Source organism: Pleurodeles waltl, chromosome 1_1 (genome assembly GCF_031143425.1).
Source record: "Pleurodeles waltl isolate 20211129_DDA chromosome 1_1, aPleWal1.hap1.20221129, whole genome shotgun sequence".
In the NCBI taxonomy this organism is placed as follows: Eukaryota; Metazoa; Chordata; class Amphibia; order Caudata; family Salamandridae; genus Pleurodeles; species Pleurodeles waltl.
The window spans coordinates 47517002-47529282 of record NC_090436.1 but is presented as its reverse complement, the minus strand read 5'-3'; the positions used below and the strand labels follow the sequence as shown (position 1 = coordinate 47529282).

The 12281-nt window shown below is 45.6% G+C and overlaps 1 pseudogene; it reads left to right on the top strand.

Annotated features, from left to right (window-relative positions):
- Nucleotides 1-8063: 8063 nt before the first annotated feature.
- LOC138260798 (zinc finger protein 271-like) overlaps nt 8064-12281 on the top strand; it is a 236718-nt pseudogene continuing 232500 nt past the window's right edge.

The following is a 12281-nucleotide window of genomic DNA, read 5'->3' as shown; positions in this document are numbered from 1 at the left end:
GGTTCCCGCCAGGCGGGCGGCGTCCGCCGCCCACCCGGGTCAGAATGACCCCCATAGTGTGTTTACTTACCTCCTATTGGAGTATTACCTAACTTGTGTTTTAGTACTGTGTTACTGTAATAAAGAACCTTTATTTTCGCAACACTGAGTGTTTTCTTTCATGTGTGTAAGTGCTGTGTGACTCCAATGGTATCGCATGAGCTTTGCATGTCTCCTAGATAAGCCTTGTTAACTCATGCACAACTACCCCTAGAGAGCCTGGCTTCTAGACACTGCCTGCACTTCATTAATAGGGGATACCTGGACCTAGTATAAGGTGCTAGTACCATAGGTACCCACCACACACCAAGCCAGCTTCCTACAGGGGACATTTGATTCCTTGGATGATAGCCCATCTCCAAGATGTTTGTTAAGGACCCAGAAAGATCCAGGGTTGGCATGATCGCCATGCGCCATCTAGACCCTTTTTAGGGTCCTTGGAGTATTTTGTTAGATAAGTTATGATGGTAGGGTCCACCTCTGGGATGTCCATGACTTTGTCTGCCAAGTCAGGCCTGGGAAATTCCGATTGGAGGCGGGCTTATACCTCCTTGTCGAAACGTTGGCAAATGTGTGCCTATACATAGTCCGCCACTTCCTGGGGAGGGACCCACATATTGGATCTTGGGTGTATGATATCCCTGGTTCGAATGTCAGGACCTTTGGATATTTGAACGAAGCACTGTGGTGTGCTTTGCGCTTCCGTTTGCTCGGGCCACGGTTATCTCCTTAGTTAGAACTCTGGTAGGAAGAAGAATCGGAATCGTCTGACCCTTTATTTGGAGACATTCCAATGTGGCACTGTAGGCGTGTTCTTTTGCCAGTGACGCTGCCAATTTATCAAAGGCCTCTGCATGGGGGCCTTTATTAGCCTTAGGGGCTGAATCATCCAGTGCAAACTGATCGCCTCCCTTGAGTAACCATGAGTTTTGAGGGTAACCAACGTTCCTGCTGGGCAAAGCCACATAAGTGGTTTTTCAGAGGAGCAATTGCTCCTTCCAGGGCATCATTAACTGTTTGATGCATTCCCGCATCAAATGTGTGCACTAGGTTATGTACCAGAGATCCCATAGGGTCCTCACACAAATAACCTTCTCTGTCCTCACTATAGTCACCATATATCTTGGCAGCAAGCCGAAATATTTGCCTCAGAGGGATGAGTAACTGTTCTCAAACAGGCACAACTCTTATAAAGAAATATTGACCTCGGAAGAGGTATTCAGGGGAGTAACTGCCAATAAAACCCAAATCAGGGTGCACAATCCAAGCGGCTGTCTCAGATTAAGTGTGGAGGGAGGAAGACCTGAGAAAATACTCTGCGCAGGCCTCTGCACAATTATTACAACCCTGCAGAAACTCTGTTCAGACAGGGTGGCTTCGGGAGCTAGTTCTGGAGGGGGGAAGCAGAAGAGAAATAACGCGTCTCTCTTGCGTTGAAATCGCCTGCGCCAGTAGAGGGCAAACAAAATGGTGATGCCCGCACGGCAGGCGCTGCGTAGTCCCCACTCCCTTTCTCCCACTCCACAAAAGCAAGCACGGGCGGCACACTGCCCCGTTGGGCGGAAGAAAGCTCCCCAGACACCGTAAAACCAAACGCGCTAATCACAACAAAGACAAACAGACAGGCTACCGCCAGAGATCCAACTCACACGTTAATGGGCTTGGATCGTGGCCGGAGCACTCTACTTTCCAAAAGGGCACACTATCTTGCAATAAAAGGATGAGAACTTTCCACCTACAGAGTGATAGCTCATGCGCTTAACTCACAGGCCACCAGTGACTTGGGAAATACTGCTGAACTACACAAGCCGCTCTTAAGGGGCAAGGGAATTAATCATCTGTTGCAAGAGCAAAACCATCTGACGGAGCGTGTCACTTACCTGGCTTAGAAGGCAACTAGCGCATGCAGTCTTGAAAGAACACCGAACAATGCTTAGCATGCAATATATATCTAGGGTATGTCATATAGAAATTACATATCAAAGGATCCAAACATCATATTACTCTCATAGTAATAACATACCATAAGTGAAAAGAATTGTACCTAACAGACTGTGAAGAAACAATGAAAGAGAGTTGCTAATAAAGTATGAGGAATATATAAGGCTTGGGCTCTATGGCTGGACATTTGTCTATAGGGTGTTCAGTGGATATGCAGTGTTTTAATAAAGTTTTGTTTCATTGGCTGCTGAAAAAATAAACAGTAAAGAATGAGAAGCATAATCAGAGCCTCCAGCCCTGACACAGAATGAAAAATGTCCTAGCTATTGTGAATGAAAGTTTCAATTCTATTAAGGACACGAGGTGAGGATTATGCAGTCCTTTCTTCACTTTTAATAATTACAGCAAGTTCAAAGTTCAACACAGAAACAACATCAGTAATACTACAACTCCTATGATGGTCCCTCGTAGCCATGGTAACCGGTAAACCAATTCTGCCCCCGTCCGAGAGCCCACATATCTGTCAAACAAGAACCGTCCTTCCTCTTCTTCACTGTAGGAAGTTAAGTTCAAGCGGCCTCAATCAGACTTTCCATCTCCTGCAAGATAAATAGATGTGAAAATTCTAGACTCAGCTATGAGGTAGCCACTTTTAAAACATGTTATTCCTTAAATTGCCAACAAGACAAGAATTTCAAACAATCTTCTACAACCATCAACCCTTGAATAAACAATAATTCCTGAGTAATGAAAAACTTGTCAATAAAAAAGTCAAAATACTGTACCATCAGTCTTTTCACACAACAACAGTATCTCATAATAAGGAAAATGCATATAACACCTGTGAATGTGATATCTACTCATCCTTATGCATTGATGAGATACTTCGCCAAACTTGAATCCCGGTGGGAATACTGTCCAAGTATGAGGGAGGGATAATCCTTGCCTCTGTGTCCTTAATAGAATGGAAACTATCCGTCACAATAGCTAGGACATTTTTCATTCTATGTCAGGACCAGAGGCGAGGATTATGCAAGTTTGAAGCTTATTTACCACCAAAGATGCGGCTTGATGTGTAGGTTTAAAACAGAATTTCTTTAAAAACGATTCTGATGACCAGTCAGCCGCATTCATGATATCTTTCAATCTACCACCTACCTGAATAGCTTTAGAGGCCATAGCACCTCTGGTAGAGTGGGCACCAAAAACACGTATATCTATGCCTGCTTCTGTCATGATCCACCTAACCCCTCTTGCAAACGTGGGAGTAGAAACTGCCCTATACGTTTTTTTTGAGGTGATCAATAACTGTGTCTCCCCCAGAGGTCTGCTCTCCTCCGTCATTTCCTCGTATGTTTTAAGACACCTTACCACACACAACTTAGGTTGAGATTTAAAACTAGGATAAGATATCGACCTGGTATTTGTCTTAGACCTCCTAGAAATAGTAAGCGTCACTCCTTCAAGGGTAAAAACCCTAGTTGATATGTCCAGAGCTCGGACATTCAAGACTTTTTTTCAGGATATGAGACACAGCAGAATAGCCAACTTCACTGAAATATCTTTCCTGGAAAGAAACTGATTATCCTGCCAAGATGAAATAAAATGTAAGACTCTATGGACATCCCACAACGCTGAATATCTAGGTGCAGGAGGTCTGGACAGTCCGACTCCTTTGACAAGTTTACTCACCCAAGGATGTTCACCAACTGGTAAATTGTTGACCTGACTGTGCCCTGCTGAAATGGCTGATCTGAAAGAATTCATTGTGTAATAGGCTAACCCAACATGTAAAGTTCTGCCAGCAAAGTAACCATGAGAGTGATGGGTGCCAACACGGGATCCTCCTGTCTCTCCAAACACCAACGGACCATCGATTCCAGGCCGATCTATATCTCTTAATCGTGCCTGGTACCCAAGATTGTCTGATAAGGTCATTAGCGTCTTGTGAAAGTTGTACCTTTAGCCTGAAATTCTCCAAGCCATGAGGCTGAGGTGTCCCTGTAACACTAGAGGGTGTTCGCAACCCACGGATCTCAAAGGATCCCCGGCGCAACTTATAATTCTAGAGGAGCCATCCACAAAAGCTCCAACAGGGTAGGGAACCACTCCTGTGCTTTCCGGACTGGTGTAATCAGTACCAGAGATGCCACCCTCAGAATCAAAAGAAATGTAGGAAAAGCATACCCCTGAAACTTCGACTAATCCTGTAGAAATGCATCCACCACCTCCACTCCCGGATCTGGTCTCCAGCTGAGCGTTCAACATTGATGCAAACAGGTCCACTTCGCAGGGACCCCAGCGCGCCATCAAGGATTGGAAGATTGACGGATCCAGTTGCCAATCGCTGTAGTCTCTGAGATGACAGGAGTTCCAGTCCGCCACCTTGTTCTGTTGACCGGAAGGTACTCCACCATCACTGAGATCTGTTTCTATAGGCTATAGTGCCAAAAATCCTTGGCAAGATCCGCCACGAGTCTGGATCGTGTGCCTCCCAGTTTGTTTATGTATTGGACCGCCGATGTGTTGTCCATTCTTAATAGGGTGCCACACAATGCCTTGTCCCATGTTAAGGAACGGATTGCAAACCAACCCGCAAGGAGTTACAAGCAATTGATGTGGACATTCAGTTCCTCTGAGGTCCATTGACCTCCCCTGGAGATCTGGCCACATCTGGCTCCCCAGCCCGTCCTGCTGGCATTGGACTCTACTATCATGTTGGGAAGGGATCCGAAGATCGCCCTCCCGTTCCAGTCCTCCATGTGGTTCAACCACCAAGTTATTTCCAACCTGGCCTCTGGGGATAGTTCCACCAGTTCTGAGTACGTGAGGCCCTTCCTGAGATGAGCTGCGCTTGAGCCGTTGGAGGGACCTCCAGTGGAGGAGACCCAGAAAGATCGCCTGAATTGATGAGGATAAGAGCCCCGCTATTCTGGCAACCTGACGAAGAGAAATTCTGTCCCTTCTGATCACACTTGCAAGTTCCTTTTTTATTTTGATGAACTTGACCTCCGGGAATCTCTGGGTAGCAGAAACTGTGTCCATTAGGAACCTCAAGAAAATCGTGGACTGGGACGGGAGAAGCATTGACTTGTCCTTGTTGACCACAAACCCAAGTAGATGTAGCAACACAATAGTCGTGTTCAAGTAGGTCAGGAACTGCACCCACAACTGGTCCATTAGGAGGATATTGTCTAGATAAATTATCAACCTGCTGCCCTGGGCCTTAGAATCTCTATGACCGGTCTCAGCAGCTTCGTGAAGCACCATGGAGCTAATAACAGGCCAAACGGCAGGCATTGAAACTCGTATACCTGATCCTGCCACTGGAATTGCAGAAAAGATTGATGTGGAGGAAAAATGGGGACTGTTAGGTATGCATCCTTGAGGTCCAAACGGACCAGCCAATCTCCCTGGAGTAACATATCTCTGAGAAGATGGATACCCTCCATCTTGAAGTGATGGTAGACTATACACTCATTGAATTCTTTGAGATTTATCACAGGTCAGAAGGCCATGTCCTTCTTCTCGGCCAGAAATATATTGCTTAAGAAACCCGTTGGGTGAAGGGAAGTTTGTACGATAGCCTTTTTGCAAAGTAGTTGTTGTCCTTCTGCCTCTATCAGTTGTGATGCTTGCCAATTGAACTAAAATGGACGGGGTCTTACTCGTCGGATCGTGGAACCATAGAACTCTATGTGGAACCCCTTGACTGTTTCCAGTACCCATGGGTCGGCCAAAATCCGTTCCCAATTTCCTACAGTTTCAGCCTCCCTCCTAGATTTTGAGGGGAAAAAAGAGGGGTGCTTACCGCAACTTCCTGTTGAAACACCTATGCCTCCTCTGGCGGACCGGGATGGTCCACCCCTCCTGGCCCCTATAAAGGGTAAGAAAGCCCCTTGTCAGCCATCATTCCAGCTGTTGTTGTGGCAGGCTTGAAGTCTGCAGGGGTCTGACTGGAGAGCGCGGCCGGAGGAGCAGCCCATGCCTCTTCCGGCCCCATGGAAAACCTTTCCAGGGAAGATCTTTTTCATGGACGACTGTGCTTTATCTAACGCAGAGGTCGCCACGAACTTCCCGAACTCCTTAACAAAAGGGTCTCCGAAAAGATTGCCTTGTGCCACCGCGCCAACTTCTGAATTCAACAACTCCCCCAGTTTGGGATCTATTTTTATTAGCAGGGACCTACGCTTCTCCACCGAGATGGCGCAGTTAGCTTTACCAAGCAGACGGACTGCCCGTTGTGCCCAGCCTGCGACAACGTCTGTTTCTAAGGGCACCCCTGATTGTCTGGAGGCCTCTGCCATTTGAAATAATTTAGGTGATTAGACCCAGGACGTCCAGAAGTTTATCCTGGCAAGCTTGCCAGGAGCGATCTGTACCTTTCTTCGGATCGCACATATATTTAGCAAAAAAGTTACACAATTTAGGGTCAATGGAAGGGGTGACAGCCACCTTGTCCTCCAGTGCAGGTCTGGAGCACTCCGCCCGAAGGTGGGCTCTCACCTCCTTGTCTAAAGGATGGCTAATTGCTTTGGCCACGTAAGACCGAACCCTGGTGTCAGGCACCCATTTAAAGGAACTGGGATGATAAATGTTCTCTGGATCAAACATGTTCGACTCCTCTGTCCCTTCCTCCTCAAGACTTGAAGCGGTCGTTGATGGGCGCAAGGCCTGCCCAAATCACTCCCCTCCTCCGATGATCCCTCTTCATCAGAGTCACCCCCCCCTCCCGAATGGGGAGATCCCTGGAAAAGATCCATGTCCAGGGCGGCCGCGCCACTGCTCTCTCACACATTCTCCCAGCAGGGTGCGCTTTTCATCGTTCATGCACCCTTACGGAAGGCCTCCCTGAGTTTGTCGAAGCCTTCCAGGTGCCTTGCATCACGCTTCATGGGCCTCGAGGAGGAAGGATTGGTGGATGTACTGGGACCTGCACCCCAAACATGCCCGGAACATTGGACACCAGGTCCATCAATTTGTTCACTCTGGTGAAGCTGGGAGGGCCACACCTCCTCAGCCGTCGGGAAAGGGGCATAAGCATGGTCCTCCAAAGGTTCCATGATGAACCACCACGGAGGCAGTAGCCAAACAATACAATTTATTTCCAAAGGAATGCCAAGAGAAGGGGGTGGGAGCACTAAAATATGCCCTGTAAAATAATCAAAGGGCAGCCCTCTCGCTGTGCTCCAAACTGACAGAGTCAGATCACTAAGTAGGCCCGACCGGGCCAATCCGTGAACACTAGTCCCTCCACAGGGCTGTTGATGGCAGCAGGCAAACCCTTGACTTACCGCAATCGCGGTGTCAGCGAGGGTCAGAATTGATCGAGGACGATGAGGGTACGGACCGCTCAGCCCCACACGCACCAACAACCACCAGAAAAAACGCCAAGAAGCGTTTCCCCAGCAAGCTCTGAGCGTTACCGGAGAAAGCGCTCGGGCCGAAGCCACCGCGCGTAATGAAAAAACATCCTGGGAGGGAGGAAAAAGAAGTTACAATGCACAATGCAGCACAAGTAATAACAGCGATACCAGCGATAAGCACAGGGCAATCCCCGGCAACCCCGATCGCAAGGAACGTTAAGGAAGCGGGGACTTAACGGACACATGCAGCGGTAAAGAAAGAGAAAGGACGGCTCTTGTTTGACAGATAGATGGGCTCTCGGACAGGACATGAATGGTTTACCGGTTACCCTGGCTACTAGGGAGCATCATGGGAGTTCCAGTATTACTGATTTTTTTCTGTGTTGACCTTTAACCTTGCTATAATTAATTTAAGTGAAGAAAGGACTGCTTAATCCTCGCCTGCGGTCCTGACATGGAATTACCACAAATACCTACAACAGTCACGCAAGTTTAAAATAGTTACTGTCATAGGTTGTGTGGTACGAATCTTGCTGCTAGTAAGCAATAATAAAAAAGTAGAGCCTTATATGACTCGTGTATTATAAAAAAGAATTTGAAGAGAATTTCAGCACCCGAAGTCGGTATTACAACACTGAGGTAGCCACCAGGCTAAGATGGCCGCCACGTCGCAACATTCCAATAGCATGCCTGTTAGTCCTACTTCTGTTTCTCAGCTTTTCACTGCCCGATCTACCTGGGGGCTGCTGCGGCCTGAGCTGCTTTCACAGGTAAAGTCCGCTGCGGGCACGAGAGCGGGAAGGAGGGTGGGTGGTACTCCAAGCAGACATTTTTTTAATAAGGGACAGCCCCCCCCCCCTTAGAATGCATAGGGTAATGTGGGAGCCAGCTTCCCAACCTTCCTGGGCCCATTCTGTGGGTCTCTCTTCCAAAATCTCACTGGCGTGCTTTTTGAATGTTTCCCTCCGAGGGTTTGTACTTTGGCTCTCTCCAATAATGTATTTTGCAGCTACTGACCAGATTAAAATATTTGTTTAGCGCCCCAGGTACCCTTCCATGGTTCACATGCCTTTAAGTGGGATTAAGCAACGGGTGCCTCTTAAAGGAGCGTGGCCTGTATAATTAAGGGCGTGACTTTTGCGTCTTTCTGTCATTCCATCGAGATATATAAGTAATATTACACCTACAACGAGCCAGGACTATTGGTTTTGTCAATGGCTGTTAGATGCATAAGGTAAATAAGCAGCAACAATGACTTCGATGTATAAAATATTTATAATGATTCAGTTCTGAAATGATGAGACTGTGAAAGAACAGTAACGAGTCTCTTTGAAGTTACATCAAAGGCAGCGCAGGGTGGGACTGCTGCAGAGTTACAGACTTCTTTCTCCCTGAGGGTGAGAGTATTAATGGAGAGCCCAATAAGGACTGGGGGTTCCTCACGCTTTGGATGATTGCTTATATTCATCTGTTTTACAGCCGAGGTGTTGCAGCTCAAGACCAGAGTCTGGCCATACTGTCGCAGCGCGATCTGAAGTCTTGGCCCAGCGACCTGTGGTTGCCTGGACCAACTGATCTCACCAGGCTATTGAAGTCTCACGCAGTAAAGCAGAAGGCATTGAACGATTCCCATGTCTCGCAGGTTGATGTGGAAGTAAAATCAATTGTCAGAGGTAGTGCTTTGTTGCTTTATTTAATGTGGTCATCAGATTCCACTGGTTCATTGGTTAGTTTGTGTCTAGTTTGTTTGAGGGCTTCAGCTCAAGCATTCACGGGCCACTATGAAATCAAGCAACAAACGTGAAGCATTTGCAGGGAAGATTGAAGAAACAGAAAGCAGCTTTGATAAGGGTGCCCTAAAACAGCCTCTGGAATCTCTGTGGTTTCACTGACTTTACTTAGCTCAAATAAGGTGCAACTGCCCTCCCTAAAAATTTGAGCTAGGATAGAAGTGCCATTATACTTGTGTTTACTTTCTTGTGATTTGTGAGTTAGACTCAAGACCACCAAAGTTCAGCCTTCTTTCCAGAGTACTATAACCATGAGGGGGAAAAAAACACAAATTGGCAAATAGGTCTCGCCTATACAAGAACAAGTAGTTTTGCCAATTTCTTATAGCCATGCTGTACAGATCGGTGGCATAGGGAGTGGTGGACAGTAGGTAGGTGTAGAGTGGCATAAATTAGAGTGGTGTAGAGTGGATTGGTGAAGAATAGAGAAGCGTAGAGTTAAGTGCCGTGGAGTGCAGTAGAGTAGAGTGTATTGGCATAGCGTGGAATGGAGGGGCCTAGAGTAGTTGTAACATTTCTATAAATACAGCATTGAGGCAAGAGCTAACAATCAGGCTGCATCACTGTCCTCTAACGTAAAATGTCTTTGGTTGAACATATCTTACTTGGCAGCAGTGGTCAAGGAGTGTTCTACTCTTCTCCAGGGGTGTGGAATTCCTATAGCCTTACGCCCAGGACATATTGTGTGGGGTCAAGTATAACAAGTCTTCAGGTTTATTTTGTCCTAGGGACAAGTAGGGCCAACCCCCTGCAGCACCAACACTTAGGCTGTCAGTTTACAGTACCACATTACAGAGCAGGGAAATGAATTGTCTTCAGTTGAGGTAATATTTGTGTCCTATGGTTCATTAATACAAAGCTTTTATTACTAGGGTGAGCGTTCTAAACATAAGCTGTAAGCTCAGACTGTACTACTAACAGTGGCTCCAGTAAAAAAAAATAAAAAAAATGTATTCACATTTGCAAAGTTTACAAATATGAGGCGATACATAATGGTCCTTTATTAAATGCAAAATTTTGCAGACACTTAAAAGCAAGATTGCCTATTTTTTGCTTTCAAAATAAAATGTTCACAAAAAATGCAACTAGGACAAAAAGTTTTGCTAAACTACTGTGAAATTTTAGCAACCATGTCTTTGAAGCATCATTTAGTAAAATGCCTTGATGCATGCTAGTATTTCCAAAAATATTTATAATGGAATATTAGTGTAACACGTTTCAGCAAGACTTTAGGAAATATGAATATAAACAAGCATTGGCAAAGCCAGTAGGTCACACATTGGTGGTCAGTCTTTTGGTTTTGTCAATACCTGTCTTGTTTTGATGTGGCTTTTATAAAACTTCATTGTTGATGGTGGCTGCTGGGCCCACATAATTGTAACAAACATTATTGAAAGGCAAAAATATTTTCTTTTTTGGTCCTAAAAAGTACACATTGCCACAGTATTCTTGGCACAGAACAAACCTACTTTGTGTGCCAGTGTGCTCCTTCTGAATGAGCAGACTGCGATCACTGTAATGTAATATAACAAGGATTTGTAGAGCACAGAACTTGTCAACCTTGAGGGTATCCAGGCGCTGAGTAGAAAGCGGGTTTTGCAAGTAGGATCAGTCACAGTAAAGCCACCGATAGATGTATATGGAGAGAGAGCAGTTTAATAAAACTCAAGGTCTTGGTTAACACCAGATCTACTTTGGGGGGGCAATTCTTAGAGAAAGTCAGAAAAGTGCACCCATGTTGTATGTCTTTGCATTAGTGCAGATATGCATATTTCATGAATTTACACAAGACGACCAGGAAATCGTACTCTTAGAAAATATTTTTGAACTGTACTTTATTTAGCATGAGCAAATCTTGAGGTGCATGGGGGGGTACTGCCTGCGTTGAAGCATGACTTAAAACTTTGGTACTCGTTTGTCTTTTGAAGAAAGAGGCTTAAACAGTAGTTCAGTAAAATGCAATCCGGCCCCTCACAAATAACTTATTTACATTTTAGGAGGTTTAAATTGGAAAAATGATCATGGCTTTCATTGCATGTTTTATTTACTTTTTATTGTGCTAAGCACTCTTGATTCAGTGCCAACCAGATAAGTAGCCTCGAGATGAATGATAAGCGGCATGAAAAAAAAATAAAACGCCAGCTGAGATAGCTTGAAACATGCCCTCTTTGACGTTGCTTGTGCGCTGGTTTCAACTACACCTAGCCCCAGCTTTGGTTATTGTGACCCACAGTTCATCTGGTAGATCAGTGGTTCTTAACCTGTGGTCCGGGGAATCTGGGGACCCGGGACTGCTTAGAAAATTAAATAATATTAACAGATTAGTCCCTAGCTTTCAGTAATGATCCGTAAGGGGTACCCGGATTCCAATAATGATTGATTGGGGGTCCCTGGGTTCCAGTAATGATAAAGTGGGGGTCAACAGAAGTCAAAGGGTTGGGAATCACTGTGCTAGATGATCTGCTATTGTAAATGTCACTGGGAAAGGCTCTGCTTTTTATTCGCAACTTGAGTGGAGGAGTATGTGGGAGATGGAAGAAGGATGTAGCGCTACATCCAGAGCAGTTGACTTCAGGACTGAGGAACAAAGGGTTAGAGTCTTGGTGTTGCCTCCACATCCTGTGATCCTGGGCAAACCACTTAATCGCCTGGCTTTAAAAAAATGAATGCAAACTTGTGTAAAGTAACTGTTGCTCATGTAAAACGCCCCAGTACCTTCCAGTGGGGTTGAGATTGCGCTATTTAAAAATGCATAACTAGGAAAAAATAGTACCTCAATCACAGTGGACTGGCACCAAGTTAAATACATCTATACTTGGTCGATGTGCCACACAAAAACCCAAGATGTGATGACGTTGCAGCGCTGCCATATTTGAAGGGAGCAAAGAAAAGTGTTAATTATGCCAAAGAATGGTAGGTAATGGATGGGCTAAAAGCACCTTTTTTAGAGAGGTTTTTTTCTTTAAGATACAAAAGATTGTCGCCATTTCAACAGCGCATGCACTGTCTGCAAGCTTGAGCTAAAAATCAAAGGAGGTAAAAACAAGAGAGGAGGCAGTGAGCAATGGGTGGGGAAGAAGAACCTGAAGTTAGGCAGATCAACTACAGTAGCACATGGCCTTTTTTATGTGGCAGCCTCATTTGG